Consider the following 22,378-nt stretch of genomic DNA (forward strand, 5'->3'; position numbering starts at 1 on the left):
CAGCTTTAATCCGCTCCACTTCAGCTACTCCAAGCCTTAACACTAGGGAGATAAGATTCGTTGTCGTGGCTTCAATCTGCTCCGCTACAATGCTAGGGAAATAAGATTCGCCGTTGTGGCTTCAATCTTTTCCATTGCAATGTCAAAGCGATAAGACTAAATATCTTCGATCTGCTTCACCGCCGGTACAGGAAGGCAATATCTGCTATCTTCAGCCTGCAGGCCTTGTGATCTCTCCAATCTGTTCTCTGAGGAACATGACCTCTATAATGAACCTAAATATGCCTAAGATTAGGATGGCATGATTGAAATGCATCAAATACTCCTAACTAGACATGTATGAATGGTATTTGCATGAATGTAGAATGCTATTTTTGAGAATGATCCATTTTCGCTTAAGTTATCATTGCTCGAAGTTTATTAAGGCTTTATCACTAATGCGCTATAGCCTGTTGTTTGGCTGGCGTCTCTAAAGAAACACTTGACCAGATTGCCCCCCACTGTAAACCTCCAAGTTTGATCCACTGGGATGCAAAATTTGTACCATCTTTTTCCCGTTGTAACCCAAGAGTAAAAGATTTGGCCTTTTCACAATCCTCTGCTATCAGAATTTAAGGGTACTGAATGTGAAACTCTTTGGTCTCTTACATCATTCCCAATGTGTCATACCAAATGCTCTTGCATAAACGAAGAATTTTCTTTTAAAGGGAACTTCTTCTTGGTGATTAAAACTTTTCCACCCACAAGATATCTTGACAAAATCTTAGACATTTCAACTTTCAAACTTGGCATGTTCTAAACAATAGTCCTACTTCAGGTTACTGTATTATTTAGAATCTTCCAGAGTAATATGCAAAACTTCCGTCGTGAAAGTATATTAGTCTATTAACCATTATTCTAATGCAACATGCTCGCACCGAGATTATGAAAGAAAAAGAACTTATTGAGAGCAGGTGTCTTGAAAAGAAAAAGATATTCAAGAATAGTGAAGGATAAAGTATTACAAGAACAAATAAATTCTGTATAAGTAATACGAAGACTAGATGCCTTGGATATCACCGCTTGAACTTCTCCGTGCAAACTAAGAACCATTTTGAATTTAACATGTGTCTAGGAGATCTATAGTACTTCATCGATGCCCCAAGATGTTGCCTACCCTTTTCTGTTGATTCGAGTATATCAATCTCATTACATGCCCCCGTCTAGTCAATGTTTGACCTGCCCTTTTCGAGTTTTCAAGTCAAATCCCCTTTGGTCTCAAGGCGCCCTTTGCGAGTTTTCACCTTGGCCTCTCTATTTTTTTAATTCAGAGCGCCCTTTGTGGGTTTTCACTTTGATTCCTCCTTTTCCCTCAAGTGAAATATTTCTTGACTGAATCAGAATTTACAGGATTTGGTAAGTTTTTACCATCTATTTCACTCAAAATCAAAGCACCTCTAGAAAAAGCTTTTTTTACAACATAAGGTCCTTCCCAGTTTGGCATCCATTTCCCTCTGAAATCCTTTTGTAAAGGGATGATCTTTTTCAACACCAAGTCCCCCTCATGAAATTCTCTAGGACAAACCTTTTTGTTATAAGCTCGCATCATTCGTTTCTAGTACATTTGACCATGACGAATAGCTTTTAGTCTTTTTTCTTCTATCAAGTTCAACTGATCATACCGAGATTGGATCCATTCGGCCTCATCCAACTTTAGCTCAGCCAATACCCGGAGAGTAGGAATTTCAACCTCAATGGGTAAAACTGCCTCAATTCCATAAACCAAAGAAAAAGGTGTTGCCCCAATAGAAGTCCTGGCAGATGTTCGGTAAGCAAGAAGAGCGAACGGTAACTTCTCATGCCAATCTTTGTAAGTTTCAGCCATTTTTGCCACAATTTTCTTAATATTTTTGTTGGCCGCCTCCATTGCACCATTCATTTTTTGTCGGTATGGCGATGAATGATGGTGTTTAATATTGAACTGACTGCAGACTTCTGCTATTGTGTTGTTATTCAGATTCAGCGTATTATCAGATATGATTCTTTCAGGCATTCTATATCGACATATGATCTCTTTATTCAAAAACCTACTGACTGCTGACTTCGTGACATTAGCATATGAGGCTGCTTCTACCCACTTAGTGAAATAGTCAATAACCACAAAAATGAAACGGTGTCCATTAGAAGCCTTCAGTGATATTGGTCCAATAACGTCCATACCCCACATGGAGAAAGGCCATGGAGAAGTCATAACATGAAAAGGTGAAGGAGGCACATGCATTTTATCCCTATAAATTTGGCATTTGTGGCACTTCTTAGCATAGTTAATGCAATCTCCTTCCATGGAGGACCAGTAATATCCGAATCTCATGATCTGTCTTGCCATGGTGAATCCATTAGCATGTGTTCCACAAATACCCTCATCCACGCATCCACGCATCTCAGCAGTACTCGATCCTTTCCCTTTTTATATATAATCTCTCAATCTAGAACATAGTCAATAGCTAACCTACTCAATGTCCTCTTATCATTCTCCGTTGCCTGATCAGGATATTCGTGATTCTTTACATATAGCAATATATATTGGTACCAGGGGCGATTATTATTCTCCACTTCTTCGATACTGTAGTAGTGAGCCAGGATCTCATAAATACTAATTTGAATGGGCTTCATATCCTCTAATTTATTCACTTCAATCATGGAGGCTAAAGTAGCAAGAGCATCAGCCATCTGGTTTTCTTCCCGTGGGAGATAGTAAAAGGTAATGTTGTCAAACTCTTCAATCAATTCCAAAACCAATTTCCGATAACGGATTAACTTGGGGTCTCTCGTTTCCTATTCCCCTTTTAGTTGGTATATTACCAATGCTGAGTCTCCATATACTTCTAGTGTCCTGATTTTCCGTTCTATGGCTGCTCGGATACCCATGATGCAAGCTTCTTATTCAGCCATGTTATTGGTGCAATCAAAATCCAATTTGCTGGTGACAGGATGATAATCTCCATTTGGAGATACCAAGATTGCCCCAATCCCATTGGCTAACGCATTCGAAGCCCCGTCAAAGTTTAACTTCCAAGATTGATTTTCTTAGGGACCCCCTTCAGCATTTGCCACATACATCAAGTCTTCATTCGGGAAGTCAAAATCTAGCGGTTCATAATCTTCAGAAGCTCTGCTAGCCAAGAAATCTGCTATCGCACTCCCTTTGATGGCCTTCTGACTTACATATACTATGTCGAACTCGGAGAGCAAGATTTGTCATCTAGCCATTCTCCCATTCAACACTGTTGACTCCATCATATACTTTAAAGGGTCTAATTTTGAAATTAGCCAAGTCGTATGATAAAGTAAGTATTGCCTCAACCTTTTTGTCGTCCAAATTAAGGCACAACATAATTTTTCGATAGGCGAATATCTCATTTCACAATCAGTGAATTTCTTGCTGAGATAGTATATCGCCTTTTCCTTCCTTCCAGTCGCATCATGTTGTCCCAGCACATATCCCATAGAATTGTCGAACACCGTTAAATACAAAATCAAGGGTCTATCTGGGCTAGATGGTGACAGCACTAGAGTATTGGATAGGTATTGCTTTATCTTTTCAAAGGCTTTCTGGCATTCTTCATTCCAAACACCAGGTTATATTTCTTCAGAAGACGAAATATGGGATCACATTTCTCGGTCAACTGTGAAATGAACCGAGCAATATAATTCAATCTTCCTAAGAAACCTCAAACTTCTTTATGAGTACGTAGTGGCGATAAGTCTCGTATTTCTTTGAATTTCTCTGGGTCAATCTCGATTCTTTTTTCACTGACTACGAAGCCCAACAACTTTCCTGACCTAGCTCCAAAAGTGCATTTCGTCGGATTGAGTTTGAGCTGGAACTTCCTTAATCTTAGGAACAATTTCCTTAGGACCTGTACATGCTCCTCTTCTGTTCTGGATTTGGCTATCATATCATCGACATAAACCTCAATCTCCCTGTGCATCATGTCATGGAACAAGGCTACTATGACTCTCTGATATGTTGCACCTGCATTCTTTAATCCGAATGGCATCACTTTATAGCAAAATGTTCCCTACAAAGTAATGAATATAGTCTTTCTCATATCTTCAAGATGCATCTTTATCTGATTATATCCTGAGAAACCATCCATGAAAGAAAAGAGTGAATATCCCGTTGTATTATCCACCAAAGTATAATCATGTGGCAATGGGAAATTATCCTTCGGGCTTGCTTTGTTTAGATCTCTGTAATCCACGCACATTCGTACTTTTCCATCTTTTTTAGGGACTGGGATGATGTTGGCTACCCATTCAGAATATTTGACCTCCTGCAAAAACCCAGCATCAACTTGTTTTTTTACCTCATCTTTTATCTTAAGCACAATATCAGGTCTCATTCTTCTGAGCTTCTGTTGAACTAGCTTACAATCTTCCCTAATAGGTAGATGATGCACTACAATGTCCATGCTCAATCCAGGCATATCTTGGTATGACCATGCGAAGACATCTTTGAATTCCTGGAGTAATTCAACAAGGTATTGTCTTGTCTTTGCTGAAATCTCTGTCCCAATTTTCACCTCTTTCCCTTCTTCTAAGCTCACAGTTTCAATTGTCTCTTTGTGACGCATGATCTATTTCTCTTCCTATTCTACCATCCTCAACAAGTCCAAGGATAAACCACAATCTACGTCACCTTCAAAATCATGCGATCCCTCTAAACACATGTTTCGTTCAAAAGGAAACTCTGAGTTTGTAGCGGCGTCATTCACGTCATTGATATACAATGACCTAATATGGTTACAAAAGAATGTATGAATTTATGTACCATTATTTGTGCAATATGATTATGAAAGAATAATTAATCTATTTACTTGTATGGAAAGAATAAAAGAATATTTGGTCGAAACAATTTCAAAGATGTATTTTATTAAAATAATGATATCTGAACATAAGCCTTTTTCACAAAGGAGTTCTTATTATTTCTAGGCTAAAATAACAAGCTTGTTCTGAACATTACTCTGAGAGAGTTCTAAAGACTTCAGGTATTTCTTCCGCAGTCCGATTATCTAGAATACTCCCAGGTTCAAAAGGGCAGATATCTAACATGCTCCCTTCATCATTGGTCTTCTCATATATGGCGTTGATGTGCACATTTTCCAACGTCTTTTCAATGCTTTCTTCAATCAGTACCCTTCTCTCAGAATGAATGGTCCCTCCAGATACGAAGGTTTTGGATATGTGAGGAATGATCATTGGCTCCCATTTGATTTCCTCCCCATTCAGATGCGCCCTTCTTCTTTCTTGCCTCCTTTCCAGCTCCTTCCTTCTCTGCCCTCTATCTAGCTTATACCTTAAACCAAAGCTGTCTTGTTTCTCTTTTAGTGCTGGGACCCCAATTCCCCCTTGCATGTATTTCCCTAATCCTCTTCTGGGTAAAGCTCCCTTTTCTACCAACAGTCGCAAACCCATCTCTGTAGTCTTGGATATTTTAGGCACCAGAACCTTGTCTCCTTCAGGAACAAATGTTGTATTCACAAACTCCGGAGATCGAAAAGAGCATTCCACCGACTCATCATTAGTATCCACATATGGCACCTCATTGGATACAGCTACTATGATATCCTCTTCGGCATTTATTGTTACCAGTCGACCTTCTGATACTAGCTTTAGTTTCTGATGTAATGATGACGGCACAGCCCCCTCCGAATGTATCCATGGTCTCCCCAATAAGCAATTGTAGGAGGGTTTAATGTCCATTACGAGGAAATCCACCTCATAAACTGTTGGGCCAATCAATAGGGGTATCTCAATTCTTCCCATGACCTTTCTTTCGGTACCATCAAATGCCCTCACTATGTTTTGGCATGTTTTCATGTGCGAGCTGTCTATGGGAAGCCTGTTAAGTATGGATAACGGCAACACGTTCAAAGCTAATCCATTGTCAATTACCACACCTGCAAAAGTATACCCATTGCATCGTGTAGTGGTATGCAAAGCCTTAGTGGACCCCATGCCTCCAGGTGGTATCTCATCATCGTTAAAGAATATGAAGTTATCAGCACTGATATTATTGACCAACCGGTCCAATTTGTTGACAGAAATATCATTGGCTACATAGGTTTCATTCAACACCTTCATCAACGCACTATGTGTACTTCGGAATTCAAGAGCAAGGCTAGTATGGATGTGCGAGTCGGCTGTTTATGCAACTGTTCGACCACATTATACTCACTATGCTTCAAAATTTTGAGAAATTCCACAGCTTCTTCCTCTTTTACTGGCTCGTTAATGGATGACACAGGCTCAGCTATTTCCCCTTTTGCTCCACTGTTACGGCCCTTTCTTTCACCAGCTCTGGATAGGCATCTATACCTCGATCATCTGTAATCTCTTTTCTAGGGACAGTTGTATTGCATTCGTAATTCCATGGTACTTTCTTACTATCTTGGTAAGAAAATGCTGCAGGTTTCTTTATTATGATCCTTGGCATTACTGGCGTTCTCACTTCATCGTTCTTTGGTTGCGAGATAATGACCACAGGCTGAGTTACCCTTGGAATATTTGTGGATTCGGATGTGCAGATACTCCCCTCTTTCTTAACCTCTTCGTAAAACTCTATTTCCTTGTCATCCATCAGGTTTTGAACCAAGGCTCTGAATTCTGTACATTCTTGAATCTCATGTCCATCCTCGTGATGGAACTCACAGTAGTTTTCCATCCTTTCAAAGCTTCTCTCTGAATCCAAAACAAACAATCCCCTTTCTACCATATTCCTCCAGACCCATCTCAAAAGAATTTTCACTTCTGCTATGTCTTCCTTGATTTTTCTACCCATGCTCCCACATATCATGTTCACTCCATTATCATTATGATTAGGTAACGGATTCTCTGCATTGGGCAAATCATCCAATTTAACGACGCCAATGCCTATGAGATTTTCAACCAACTTTTTGAACGCCGTACAATGTTCTATAGAATGCCCCACGATTCCAGCGTGATAATCGCATTGTGCGTTTCCATCGTACCACCTGGGGTACGGAGGCTGCAGAGGTTCTAATAAAAGGGAGAAACTACGTGTGCATTCAATAACTTTTGGTACAACTCCTTATATGACATTGGAATGGGCATAAATTGGGGCTTTTCCTTGTTTTGCCTTGTGTCGGCTTATTGTTTGTTAACAGCCACCTTTCTTGGCTGATTTACCGTAATCGTCTTTGAGAAACTGGGATTATTGACCTCGTTTTCCTTTTTCTTCGATGCTGACCTTCTGCTACTTTCTCTCGCATCTATCTTCCCGCTTTTGATAGCATTTTCTATCATTTCACCATTCATAATTATGTCGGAAAAGCTTTTAGTAGCACTTCCCAACATGTGAGTAATAAATAGAGCCTTCAATGTATTAACAAAGAGCATTGTCATCTCTCTTTCTAGAAGAGACGGCTGAACTTGGACAGAAACCTCCCTCCACCTCTGTGCATACTGCCAAAAACTTTCACCGGGTTTCTTCTCCATATTTTGTAGAGTGATTCTATCAGGTACCATATCAGTCACATGATTGTATTGTTTTATGAATGCCTGTGCTAAATCACTTCACGAATTAATCTTGGTACGGCTCAATTGATTGTACCACTTAAACGCTACCCCTATGAGGCTATCCTAGAAGCAATATATTAGCAGCGGGTCGTTATTAACATGCCCAGTCATTCGCCTACAAAACATGGTAATATGAGCTTCAGGGCTAGTAGTTCCGTTGTACTTCTCAAACTCTGGCATTTTGAACTTGTAAGGGAGTACTAAACCCGGAACCAAGCTCAATTCTTTAGCATCCATCCCATAGTAGCTCTCCGCACATTCCATCTCTCTAAATTTCTCTTCCAGCCATTTGTACTTTTCCTCTAGCTATTTTGGCAATTCATCATTCATTTTCTCCTTCCCAGCTGTCTCATCAAAGTCAGGGATAGCAGGATTAACAAGGTTAGCTCCGGGGTTAGAGCCTGATCCAGCCTGAAGATTCATTAGCGTCGCAGTGTCATCCTGAAATTGTTGAGGCTTAATGGTAACAGAGAACCTACGCGGGTATATCTCAACTTGCTGGGGGGTAAAGTCTGGAGGATAGACAGGCCCCTCATTGTCTCCTTCTTCAACATGAAGTACTGAGCCTTTTCCTTTATTAGTTCTCTTGTTCAACCATTGAGTTAACTGGCCATCATACTCCCTTGAGATTCCATCATTTTCTCTATCATTTTTTGCTGAATTTTCTCAAACTACTCATTCATTTGCTGTTGAAGTTGCTCCTGCATTTCCTTTTGGAACTGTTCTAGCCTTTGGTCCATGTCCTTAGTTTTCGATCGAGTACCGTAGAGGTGTTTGGTAGGTTGGTTGGTTTCCAGATTATCTGAGGAATTAATTAAAATCTTTTAGTGTTTATTATTATTATTATTTTTTGATGCATGCTATGCATGAAATGAATGCAAAAAGGCGTCAATTTTGATTCAATTCCATTTAAGAAAACTTTTCTAGAAAGCAAATTTCTTTACATAAAGTGAATTACAAATAAAGCTTTGCCCTATTACTCAGCATTCTAATCTTTCAAAGTAACACAGCTAACTCTTGCCCCCGATCTGATTCTAATTCGTACTTCACACTCAGCATGTCTGCCTGTACTACCGAAGTTTGTACGTGATCAGCTACTTCTCGGATCTGGACCACAGCTTCTTCCATAATATGATCTCTGCTCCTAATTTTGTTCTGAAAGTAGTGTAGTTGTTCATTATTACAATTTTTATTTGCTTCCAAGTGCTTGATCCAGATTTCACAATTTTGCAACGTCGGTTCTAGCTCTTCGATTCTTTTCTTCATTTCTTCAATCTTGCTCAAGCTTACTTTCAACTCTATTGCGGAATTTCGACTTCGATACTGATGAAGAGATCTTTCCAACTCAGTCACCCTATCTTTAACTCGCCCTTTTCCTGTTGACTTTCTGACAAACTCTTTTCTAAAGCCTCGTTTTGCCTCTGCATCTCTTGGAATTTCTGTTCCCATCTATCAGCTTTGTCCTTTTCTTCTCAAATTTCTTCTCGCCACTGTTCTGAAGTTTTTCTCAGCCCAGCAGTTCTCATCGACAGACGCAACTTTTTATAATCCGTCTTCAGACTATCCAGCTCCTCCTTAGCCTTATTTTTATCTTTCATTAATTTCTCAGTTTCAAGCTTCTGAACATCTAAGTCTAATCTCAAGTTCATCTTTTCTTCCTCCATCTGTTCTATCTTCTTTTCTAAATCCGTATTTCTTTTTTCAAAATTCTGTCTTATAATTTCCAACTCAGAAGGGACGGCTCGTAAAGATTCCTTGATTGACTGGTTGTTTCCCTGATTTAACTTAGGTGTATTATCGTTAATCCTCCTAACCCACCATTCATGATACTCAGTGGTTGTCATCAGACCCACAACTATCCTCTTCATTCAGCGAGTCTGTTTCTACACACTAGACATCTCTTGAATCTTCTTTCTATAACCATCGTCCTTGTATGAAAATTCACAATCAGCTATCCCTTGGGTCGCAGGTATAAATTTCCTTGACCTATATTACCTTAGCACCAATAATGGGGCATATCCAACAGCTCCCTAAATACCATGCAAAGGAACCCAATCAAAATTACCACACCTATACAGGATCTCATCTGGAAGCAACCAAGGAGCTCTCCACTCAACGTCATCCTCCTAAAGATTTTGAAGAATCACCATCCACTTCTCCTCCGAAATGTCGTCTCTCCTCGGCGTAGCTACTATCTCCTTTAGCGGTGAATAATTTTCAGAGAAAACCCGATACGAAACCTTATCCACCTTCCAAAAGTGACTGTGAAACCATGTGAGTAGAAGCTGTGCACATCCAATAAATCTACCTTCACCCATCCTTCGGCATGCACTCAATGACCTGAAAGTTTCTGCCAAAATTACTGGAATCGGTGTAACCTTCTTATTGAGCCAGTCGAATAAATCAGTGACTGCTTCATCCACATGTCCCAAGGCTTTATGGAAGACAACCAAGCCATATATACTTAAAGCAAAGACATCTAACCTCTTTCTTACATCTGGGTGTGTTAGAATTGTATCTTTCAAGCTTCTCCAAGGAACGCACTTACTATCCTCCTTTTGCTTAATCCGTGCAGCAACCCACTGCTCACTCATCCTTGTTATACTCATCAGTTTCTTTGAAAAGGTTGGCACATTTACCGCTCTCGAGTAGACCCTGTCTACTTGAAACTTTGAACATCGGAGTAAAGCCACATGTTCTTCTATCGTAGGCACCAAATCAACCTTCTTAAAGGTAAAGCAGCTGTAAGCAGGATTCCAAAATTGGGCGAGGGCTCGAAACAAACGCTTGTCTACCTTTATGTCAAAGCAAATAAGGCAAATCCCCATAATTATCTTAGAATAGCTATCTAACCTCGTCATTCCACTGATCTCATATCTCCTTCAATTCTTGCAAATTGTTTTGAGTTACACTGATGCGCGTAAAGTCCCATAATTCCGATACATACCCATCAGCCAAACTATCACCCTTTTTTTGCTACATTGTTTTAGACCAAGTTAGGACAGCCGCATTGTCCTCCACTTTATCAAGAAACCCTTTTTTCCATGACAAGCTTTCTATCTAGCAACTGAATATGAACTGACGCCTTTTATGGTGAAATGAAATGCCATGTCATGCAATCAAAATAAAACACAAAATTCAGTATCAAATATAAGCATATAATCAAATAAGAGTAAAACATCTATTAGGACATCTACAAGGGTTTAGTGTGGTTCTACCTAAGGCAAGCTCCTAAGGCTCATTATATACAGTTTGGCTCTAAAGTAAAGGTACCCAAACCAGCAGATTTCTCGATCTTCACCCATTATAGGCTCATATAGATTAAGTTCAGTTCAGGGGAATACACTTTCCCTATGACTATATGGAGATGAAAATCTCCTCTAAAACGGTGTCGTTCAAGTAGGGTTAAATTGAAATTCAAAGTAAATTAAAGGGGCGAATTAAAAAATAAAAAAAAAACCTAATTGGAAATATATTAAAAGGCAGAGGGGCCAAAAGCGCAATTTGCCCCTCCGCATAAAAAACACGCGGATCCTGGATCTGGGTCCGGTCGAAGTCGGGTCGGCCTCCCCAAAACGACATCGTTTTAGCGCCTGGGGGAGCCTAATGAAACGACGCCGTTTCGATAGGCTATTTAAGCCAAAAATACTTCAAAAAATTTCATTTTATTCTTCCTTCCAAAAAAACTCCAAAAGCCACTCTCTCGCCCCCATTAGCCCGGCCTCCAGTCCGGTCATTAGCCACCGCACTGGTCACCGATCTCCGACACCGGCACCGCCATATGCGGTGGCCAGAAGAGAGGAAAACCCCTATCCGGTCCCTCCAAAGCCCCTAAACGCAAATCCGGGCTCAAAATCCTCAAAAGACCAGTAGAAACACCTCAAAACCCCAAGAAACCTTTTAGTTTCAAGCCGTCTTTCATCGGAGACGGCTCCCTCGGCCGTTCACGGCTATCTGGGCTCAAAACACCAGGTTATTTCTTTCTGTTTCTTATTATTTATTTTTCTTAGCACATAGATAAAAACATATAATAATAAAAACTGTAGATTAACAAAGATAGAGAAATAAATATCAACCTTGGAATGATTTCTGCTCTTTCGATATTGAACTAACAGTGTTTTTGTTGTAAAGATAATTGTGTTTTTTTATTGATTTTCAATTTGTCCTTATTACAGTATATTAAGATTGCTTTTATAGCAATTGTAAATATACAAAGAAATCTGCTAATATCTATTTGATTTGATTTCGAAATCCTTGATTTTCTTTCCTTTCTTGTGTTTGCAGGTGAAGATCGCGCGGAGATTCGGACTAGGTGGCTGCGGCGCGAGTTCTCCCCAGAAATCCTAGGGTTTCTGCCATTGTTTTAGGCCACTAGATTTGGGCCTCTACTTTATTTCAATTTGGGCCATGTATTCAGGGCCCATTATTTGTTTTAGATTCAGCTTTGTAAAAACAAACTGGACCTTTTATTTTATAAAAAAAGGGGCGGGTAAAATTTGGGTATTACAACTATCAAACCCTAAAATTTTGACATTTTCACAATTTAGACCTAAAATTAAAATCTAACAAAAATCACCAAACAACACAACCAAAGGTTCAAATATATGGTTATCATAAAAAAAACAATCAAGATCCATCCATGATAACTTTTAAAATTTTTAGCAGATTCTAAAACGAAGGTACGGGCTAGTTGGACCTAGTTGCAACGATCTCAAAAACATAAAAATGACAATAAACGGGTACAGAAATCACTCACATGCAAGATACTATGTTTCGACGATTCTCCAAGCTTAATTTTCCATGGTTTTTCGGCAAGGTTGAAGATAGAATGAAGAAGAAAGTGCTTAATCTTTACTTAATTTTGTTTTAACTTTGTTTTAATTACAAAATTACCATTATACTAAAATTTTATTCAATTTTTCTTTAAATTTAATACCCATTACCTTCCGCTATCTAAAATAAGGACTATTTTCCCTATTGGTCCTCTCACATTTATTAATTAGGCCATTAAATCATCCAATTGTATTAATTGATAAATTTTGCATCTTTTACAAATTAGTTCTTTTTCATAATTAGCTATTCAAATGATAAAATTTACTAACCAAAAATTAATACAACCCTAATGACTCTAAAAATATTTCATAAACAATAGTTATGAGTCGACACGATAGAAACTTGTGGTCTCAAAACCACTGTTTCGTCACCACTGAAAATTGGGTTGTTACAGACATCACTAGGCCTAATGAATGTTGTAACACCCCTTAGCCCGTCAAGAAGACATGACATATATCAATCAGCCAAACAAACCGCCAAAAAGGGCTAAGGCGTTACTGATAGATTCAATTCTTTTGGCTTAATTTAAATCTTTGAGAAATCAGTTGTAAAGGTTCTTCTTTTAGTTAAAGATCATAATTCTTGGTTCATTTAGTAAGGCATCCTTAAAGAAAATAATAGGAATTAATAAAGGAAACCTTTAAAACATATGCTGCCATGTATGGCAAATACACTTAATAGAAAATGGCAAGTTTGTACACTGCGAATCAATGTAGTTTGGCGTGCACGTGAATAATAAAAGCTAGTTCCACTTTAAGATAAAAATAATACAATTGTGGGGTAAAAACAAAAGTTAAGTACCAACGCATATATACACTAGCTGCCAACTAGCCATGCATGACCCAAGATAGACAAGTGGCTCACTTGTAAGCACAACAATAGCGTAGTCTACTTCTACTACTTAAGCCTGAGAAAGAAAGGTAACAAATTCAGTTCAATTACACTTAGTGAGTTCCAAATGACATAGAATAGTTATCAGGTTACTGATAGTAACCCAAAAATAAAGACAATTTCGAGACTCAATCATACAGATACATTATACCAAGATGTTAGTACAGTTCTCCAGCAACAACACTTCACCACTATAATGCATACAGTACCCTTGGCGGGTGGAACAACGGAAATGTGCAAGTGTACACAATTGTATTAAGTAATATAGTGACAAGTAAATGTCGAGTTATAGTACCCACAGGGACTAAGAAAGAAAATATTTATGAAGTGTAAAATTAAACACTTTGGTGAAGAAAAATATGTTAATTTGAAGAAGTGACTTAAAAACTAAAAATTAATTAAGTAATCTAAGAAAAATAAAACTTAAAATTCCAATGCAGGATTAGTTAACAAGTTTAATCAATATGACATAAATGTGTTAGATCAATTACATTCTTTAACTTAAAATTACTAAACTCATGTTCATGCTGTTACGAATAATTTCACGACAACTTGGTATTTTGCTAACTAATGCACATACAAACTTACTAAACCAATTAATCTCTTGAATACATTACTACTTCAATTCAAAAAATTAATCAATTTCATAAGCAAGTATAAGATTAAGTGAAGTAACAACATATTCTTATATTGAAATAATTTAATCACAATAATCTTACAAGTTATGCAAGGCTAATGTATCGTTTAATACCATCGTTAATTTAACCTTCAACTACCTTAGAAGATTAAGCATGCACCAATTAAATATTGTGTCAATTAATTAAAATTTCAATACGATTAATAATTAATTCATTTTTTACCTTACAATTATAATGCAAGTATAACATATGCATGATTTTATTTAATTGAACAAATTACCAATGCTTAATAACAACACGAACACGATTATAATAATTTAAGTGGACAGAATGTAATCAATCTAACACGAATTAAATTTAATACATTTTAATTAAGTCAAGAATAAGACATAAAAAATATTCATGTTCATGATCACAACATGAACAAGACAATTAAAGAGAAGGGAACTAAAAAGCAAATTCAATATTTCTCCGAAGCCAGACTAGTACTCTCCTCTCCTTCTCTGCTTATTTTGTCAATCCAAGGCCTTCACAAACACTTGAATGCTTCTGCTCCAAGGTGGATGAAAGCTCTTTTTCAAGAAGGAAGTCGGCAAGGGAATGAAACAAGAAAAAGGAGAAAATAAAGAAGGGGAAGAAAGAGAGAAAGTGAGTGAAAGACAGAGACGTATAAAAATGAATGGGAGTGAAATGAGGAAAGGAATAGGAGTATATATAGGTGGGAATGACTGCTAAAAATAGCAAATAAATTTCAGCCATTCAAGCTCACTTGGCCGGCCATGCATTAAGCAAGTTTGAATGTTTCAAACTTTGCTATATTTAGCTTGAGGTAAAAAGTAAAAGGCACAAAAAGTAGAGGGCTTTGAATAGCATTTAGGGGAAGCTAAAGGGCTGGTTTGTAAGTATGAAAATCAGAAAAAATCAGCTGATTGGATCAGCTATAGGGAAGGTTTTGGGCTGCCCAATTGCTTGGTGGTTCAGCCCTCTGTACTTAGCACAGTAGGCCACTTTCTTTTTCAAACTTTATATTAAGTTTTTATCCAACTAATGTTGGATAAAAATTAATTAAAAAGTATGTATAATAATCATTATTGGACTGTCCTTGGCTGGAAAATAATTTAGCCATGCTCTTGATTCACTTAATGCAAAAATTACCCCAATGGTTCAAGTCTTTCGAGGTGTCTGTCAAGCTAATTTTCACCTTTTGTGCAAAACTGTCGAAAATAAACCAAATTTGTGAAAATTTATTATAAAAATAATTAAAATTCAATATGTTAATAATTTAAGTTCAAGTTAATTATTTTATAATTAAAGTATGAATTTCGACAAAAATTACTACTAAACTGCATGAATTATAGCTCAAAAGGTGCTAAAAAAAGTCTATATCGTCGACTTATACATAATTTCCTCAATCATGTATGTTTACCTATGACACAAACTTGTGCCAGCCTCGGACCCATATTTTAGAAATCAGAATCGCATATCAGCAAGGTCGAGCCGTAATTTGCTAGTTTAGTTTGCAATAAAGATGCCCTACCGAAAGCATCATAAATATTGTTTCTTTTCACATGTCACAGATAGTTTGGTACTGGGCTCGTACATAATGTGGGTATTTTTACCTCGACCATGGCCATGCTCACACACACATATCACAAACTTACTACATACTCGTTAATACAAGACACATTGACCTATCTTCAGTAGGGACAACTTACCTTTTACACCCCACATATCATAGAATTTTTATAACTCAAAGGAAACAAGAAAGAACTCACCAGGAACTTTAGCATAAAATCTACTCTATTGATCATTTGCCTCGATTGCTCGAACCTTCACTAGCTTCTTGAGGTAAATAAGAAACAACCATAATTATCAGACTATTCATCTACTAAAAATTTGATCACGCATGCATTGATGTAAAGACATATAGAAGAACACAGAGAAACAAAGGTGAAACATGCTGGCTATAGGCATCCTTATACAGCACAGACAATGGAAAATAAGCTTAGTGGGAAGGTCGGAAATCCCGCTATCACCCTTGAAAATTGAAGCTAAATTTGCTTAACAAGATTTGAAGTCTAATCTTTTTACCAAATGCAACTACTGCCATTAATCAAAGTCATAAAGCATTGCTTGTAGGCTTAAGTAACCAACTAAACAGGTCATTCGACTACCTAAACATATCAAGTTGCCATCTATAGCACTCTAGTTCAATCCCAACTAGATCTCAACTAAACTCTAACGATACTTACCAAGCTATCATTTCTACATAAAATAATCATATCGCTCTAGGAACTAACAAATTCACCTAGAAGATTTGGGGTTGGCGGATCGTCTCACAAAATAGTCTGCTAAACCCTAAAGTTGGCTAAATGGAAAATTCCAACAAGGCGTCCCTCACAAGGGCGTACTAATAAATTCACGTAACACATCAACCCAACACTTTAATTGATAATTAACCCCATACTACTCTGGCTTACTCAATTATACGCCAACAAAATATCAATATAATCTACGACAAGCGGGCTATTACAAATGTTTCACATGTATGCTGTAGTAAATAAAACATAAGTACTTAATTGGGACAAGAAAAGCTCGATATCAAATTGAACATTGAAGTCAAACTCAAGTACATAATAAAAAAAAACTCAAGTACCAAAGTGAATATTGAAGCCAAACTCAAGTGCCAAATTGAGATAAAAAATCATATGCTAAATTGATCATTGAACCCAAACTCATAGTAAACCATTTTGAAATTATTCAACCAAAATTTACCCTTAAAAACCCACAATCTCACTAAAATGATATTAAAACTCCATTGTTATGCTATTTCTACGCACATTTCGTATACAAACAACTTCAGATTTCAATTAAGAGGGAATGGGAAGAAGAATTTATATTGATGATTTGCATAAAAAGAATTCAATTTTGCACAAAAAAATTAACAGACATCTCCACCATTTCTCTCTCTCTCTTGATCTTCTTTTTCTTAAAACACTTTTAACATGTCCTTACTTGAATGGTAGGTGGTATCAAATGTTGTATTACTTCATTGTCATCAAATGCTTAGAAAATTGACAAGATTAGACAAATAAGAAAAAAAATATTGTGGAGTGTGTTTTCAAGATCTTGGGTTTGGAAAAATAAAACTGTGTACCAGCCATAAATATGTTAAGTGGAGTTAGACATAGAGAGGATGAGTCCAAAACTAAGGTGGTTAATGAAGAAGTTATAGCCATTGTGCTACTGGATTTGGCATTAGCTGCAATGGTAGTCATATTGGCAATGATAGTAGGGCTAGAAGAACTCTCACTAGCTACTACTACTGTTGCCATGTTTTAGCCACTATTAGGGCCTTGATAAAAAAGAATTCCTTTAAAAACATGCCCTTTGATGTTCACTACTATCTGATAAGCATATTGATCGTCAACATCCTCAATGTTGCTCACTATCACACATCAAAACAATGCTCAGAACAAAACATCCATAATAATAACTTCAATTCATTTATTAGATTGGATAAGTAAAATTAAATTTGGGTTTTCTTTATTTTTACGATTAACAAAAATACGAATAGGACAATTGAGTTATACACAAATATCAACTTGAGAAGAGATAGAGAAAAGAATGCAAAGGAAGAGGTTAAAAATATGTGTAAAAGGGAAATTTGCTATAGGGTTTACTATGGAGGTCGATTATACACTAGTCAAAATTAATATATGTGTTTTTATTTGCTTCTAAATTTTCTTTTAAATTATTAAAAAAGAATGGATCTTTGAGAGATAATACCAGATAAAGAATATATACAACAATAATGGAACTTCATCTAACGTGTTTGTTGTTAAACAAGTGCAAGCAAGAGAAGAACATGTTGGATTCTCTAATTTTCTTTTGATATTCTCTTTACGAAGCTGGAGTTGTTGTTGTTGCTGCTGCTGCAAAGTAGTAAGACTTTGTTGCCTTTGTAACAACCCAATTTTCAATAGTGCCAAAAAAGGCAATTTCAAAACCCCATTTCCATAAACCAAGTCCGTAAATATTAAATTATAATATTTAAGGAGTTGCTATAAAAGAATATTAAATTTCGATTCTTTAATTTTTCCTATTAATTTCTTAATTAGGGTACAATGACTAAATTATAAAAATTTTATCGCAATAAGTTTTTAATTGGTCAAAGAGTAAGGGACTTAATTGTAATTAACCAAAGGACTAAAATAGCAAATAGACCTATTTTAAATTATATAAGTGGATGGTAGCATTATAAATTAATTAACTTAAGCAATTATAAATTGTTTAGTTAAAATATGATTAAATTAAATATAATTAAAGGATTAATTTACCTATAAAAGAAACATTAAGTGGAAAAAAAGAGAAGAAGCCTTCATCTTCATCTTTCTCCACTGAAGCCACCATTGAAGAGAATCTTTCAAGAGTTTAAGCTTTCGATCCTTAATTGGTTAGTGCAATTAAGTCATTTTCTTATAATTTTTTATGTTTTTGAGGTCATGGGAGCTATATTTAGCTAGCCCATGTATCGATTTGCAAAACTGCTAAAGTTTTTGAATGTTTTTGTTGTTGAATTCCTAAAGAATTTAGTGTTAAATTGATAGATTTTAAACTTAGATGTGAAAAAAGACTAGATTGTAAAGTTTAATTGTTAATTCTGTTCAAAATGACCAAAGTGTAGAAAAAGGTTAAGATACGTATAACATATCATTAAGGTTATACGCATGGTGGATCAGCGATTTTACATGTTATTATGAAATTTAACATTTGTTGCAAATTCTTCGAGTTGTACATATCGTAGGCTTAGCCCGAATGAGAAATCTATTATAATGTCAGCTTGTATGAGCAAATCTATTATAACAACAACTTGTGTGAGCAAATCCATTATAATGACAGCTTGTGTGAGCAATTTTATCATACTGTTAGCTTTTGTGAGCAATATATTAACCTGTGTATCCGAGTTCGCTTAACTATAGTTCTATCGAGTGATATTCAATAGATTAGAAATGGAACTTAATGATAAATTGAAAATGAAATGGTGAGATGAAATAGAATTATTGATGTTTGATATGTGAATGGTTACATGATTCCGCTAAAGCCTTGATATTACTTATGATTTGGAAATAGGACTAACACGTTTATTTGGCGATGTTATATGTCTATTCATATCATAATATGACAAAGGATAACTAAGTTGAATGCCAATTTGATTAGTTTAATCGTTTTAAATATTCAATGTATGTTTAAATTCCATTTTGAACTTACTAAGCATTTCATATGTTTACCCTTTTTTTTCCCTTTTCTTTATAGATCGCCACCTTGCGGACCACATCAAGTCGGATCATCCTAAAGCTCACACTATCCTATCACCAAATTGGTAGCTTTTTTATTGTTTAAGGTTTGAAATTATGGCATATACATAAGTGTTTTTTATATGTTAATTGTGATTGCTAATCATAATTTGAAACCTTTCTAATGCATGATTTTGGCAAAGCTAATGCCTAATGAAAATAGTATGTTTTGGAAATTGTGGTTGAGTTATACATGGCACTTAAAATAACATGATGGCACATAGATTAGCATAGATGATAAGTTTATTTTTTGAATGGCTAGTTGGTTAGATAAATTATTTACAATTGAAAAAGTTTAATTGGTATGTTTTGTGTTATTTGAAGTTATATTGAATTGGTTGAATGAAAATGGTTAAATGGTTTGTTTTGACAAGTTTTTGGTATGGTATGGTTAAGTTGAATTTGAGTATTTGAACTTGTTAGGTAAAACTCATTTGATATAGGAATTTAGTGGGCTACATGTGATGTTGCGACATCACACCCAAAATTTTACGACATTGACTCTATTTTATTTTGAAAACTTTGCAATATGATCCGTGATCAGGGAAGCTTGTATTTGATCTTTATTATTGCGACACCAAACTCTAAAAGTCGCAACATTGACCTTAAATGATTGAAAAAATTCGCATAATAACCCTTAATGATTTCAGGATGGTATCAGGCTTTCGTAAGCTCGTGTAAAAACCAAGAATGAATGAAAATAGTACATTTCATTAGTACATGTATTTACTGGTATAATGATTCGAATTGAATGTTATATGATTGTAGTTGCTCTGACAATGAGTGTAGCATTTCGAAGCTCGGACCTGGTGATCAGGTTGGGCGAGGGGTGTTACAGTTTTTCACAGCGTTTGGTAACAGGAACCCAAGTTCTTTTGATAGGGGTTTGGCAATCGAATCCTCAGCTCTTACAACAAGTTCTACACCTCATGTGTGGACAATCTTTCTTAGCTTAATTCCCAAAATCTTGGCAATTCATGCCTCATTTTCCTCCTCCTACTATACTACTACTTTTTGTAATCACGAAGCCTAATCTCGAGCTAAAAGAATCCTCAAATATGCTTATGGAGTTCCTACTAAGTCCAACTCCTAACCCACCTACAGACAAGTAAAGATCTTATTGTTTCCATAGCTCAAAACCCTCATAAGAAATGTCTTCATTTTTGTACCAAAACCAGTTGTCGGGTTGAATTTCTAGTTGATGTTGTTGGTTGTAACTTCCTCTTTCTCCTAGTGAGAAACACCCAAACATTGTCTTTTCTCACACCTCAACTAATAATCCATATTAGAAACTTCCCTATCTGTTTCGATTCTTGTTTTCCCCTAGCTATTACCAATTCTCCGTCCTGAATGTGTTACTATTAGCTTATTATTAATCTTAAATTGAAAGTGACAAATACTAGTAGCATTTTTGTATTGCTTATTTTGTTGTTGGTGGTGGTGTTCATTCCCCATAATTGCAAGAAAGAAAATGTTGATTTTGGATTAAAAAAAGAGTGGGCAACACGTCAAGTTCTGTTGGAGTTCCTTCTTTCCAATACTTACAATCAATATCTTCTTCACGCTTCCACTCTCCAAGTCTTTTTTTTACAATTATTTTATCTTGTTTTCCTTGTTGCAAAAACAAATAATTTAAGATGTAATAAACTAATCATTTATAGCTTTTTTTTTTTACAAAAACGCTGCCGCCGTGCCTTTCATTATCTTTCATCTAAGTTTGAAAGTTTCTTCCCATTAGCCCATCTCTTTTTCCTTGAAATCTTGGAGGTTTTCCTCACACTTTTCTCTTGTATTGTCTAGTGAAGAAATCAAAACCCAAAAAGTTAGAAAAAAAAAGGGAAAAAGGGAATTTTTTACATAAAGAAATAAAATTAAGAGAATTCCGTCTTACCTTTTTCTCGATTTCTTTTGTGCATATAAGCAATTGTAGTTTCTATCTTTCTCTTTCTCATTCCCATTCGATGCTCACTTTCTCCCCACCAACTTTGTTCCCGTAAAACCGCTACTTTTTTAGTTTTTCTTTTGTTGTTTGGTTAAACACGTTTTGCTTAAATAGATACAGAGAGTGTGTGTGTTTGTGTGCCAGGGGAGGAAAGGGAATCCACTTTCATTGATGTAAAACTAATGTAGTTTTACACCTACTCATAATTTTTATACGATTATATTTTAACAATCCAACTGTTGAATTTATCAAGATATTTGTACTAATTTCCTATTTGTTAATACTCATTTCAGGCCTCAAAATAAATACTCTATTATTGCTAGTAGTTGGGCCTTTAGGCCTTTTATATTCCCTTGGGCCTTTAGGAACTTTTCCTTTACCCTTGTCCACTTTCCCCTTCCCTTTAGACCCAGTTGGACCCTTATTAAACATTTGATGCGAGTCAATATTAAGCAAAGATAGAACTTCATTAAGAAAATTGTTGATTAATCTTATTAGAGATTTTATCTCCTTGAAATTCCTCCATTATTGAACTCTTGATTTCCAATTGATTTGCCAACCTCTCTACGCCCTTTTCGTCTTGATTTATGCTCCACTAACATTTAAGAGTCAAACTTTTCTCCTCCACACTCCATTTCACCTACATCACTTATAGTTGTTGTATTCTAGTAATTTCTTTATTTTCATCATTGGAATTAAGAGTTGGACATCCCTCTTTAACGTGACCATAATAACCATCATTAAAACGAAGATTTGGAAGCGCCTCATACTCTACTTTCTGAATGCCTCTTCAATTCTAATTTTAGAGATCAAAAAATTTCTCAATTTTACACAAATAACCTTTCTTGCAAAGCTCTTACAAGTTTCATTTCCTTTGCTATAAGTTATTTTAACAATCCTACTAGTACTCTTTTTATACATGCACTCGATAGTTTTGGTAGACAGATTTAGACTATTTCATTATGAGGATAATCTTACATAATAAAAAAAGGGCGTCCATGATTGAACAGTTAAATACTAGCCAAAAAACACCCATTAACTTTTAGAAGGACTTTTTCATAATCATTAGCTTATTAAAGTTTCACCGGATAATAATCATTTGCAAAATCGATAAGAGGTATACTCTGCAATGACTT

The 22,378-nt window shown here is 36.1% G+C and overlaps 1 pseudogene; it reads right to left on the reverse strand.

Annotated features, from left to right (window-relative positions):
* Window positions 1–17,281: 17,281 nt before the first annotated feature.
* LOC121224516 (protein EXPRESSION OF TERPENOIDS 1-like) lies at window positions 17,282–20,552 on the reverse strand (annotated as a pseudogene).
* Between the last annotated feature and the right edge of the window lie 1,826 nt (window positions 20,553–22,378).

The sequence above is a fragment of the Gossypium hirsutum genome, chromosome D12 (genome assembly GCF_007990345.1).
Source record: "Gossypium hirsutum isolate 1008001.06 chromosome D12, Gossypium_hirsutum_v2.1, whole genome shotgun sequence".
NCBI classification, from domain to species: Eukaryota; Viridiplantae; Streptophyta; class Magnoliopsida; order Malvales; family Malvaceae; genus Gossypium; species Gossypium hirsutum.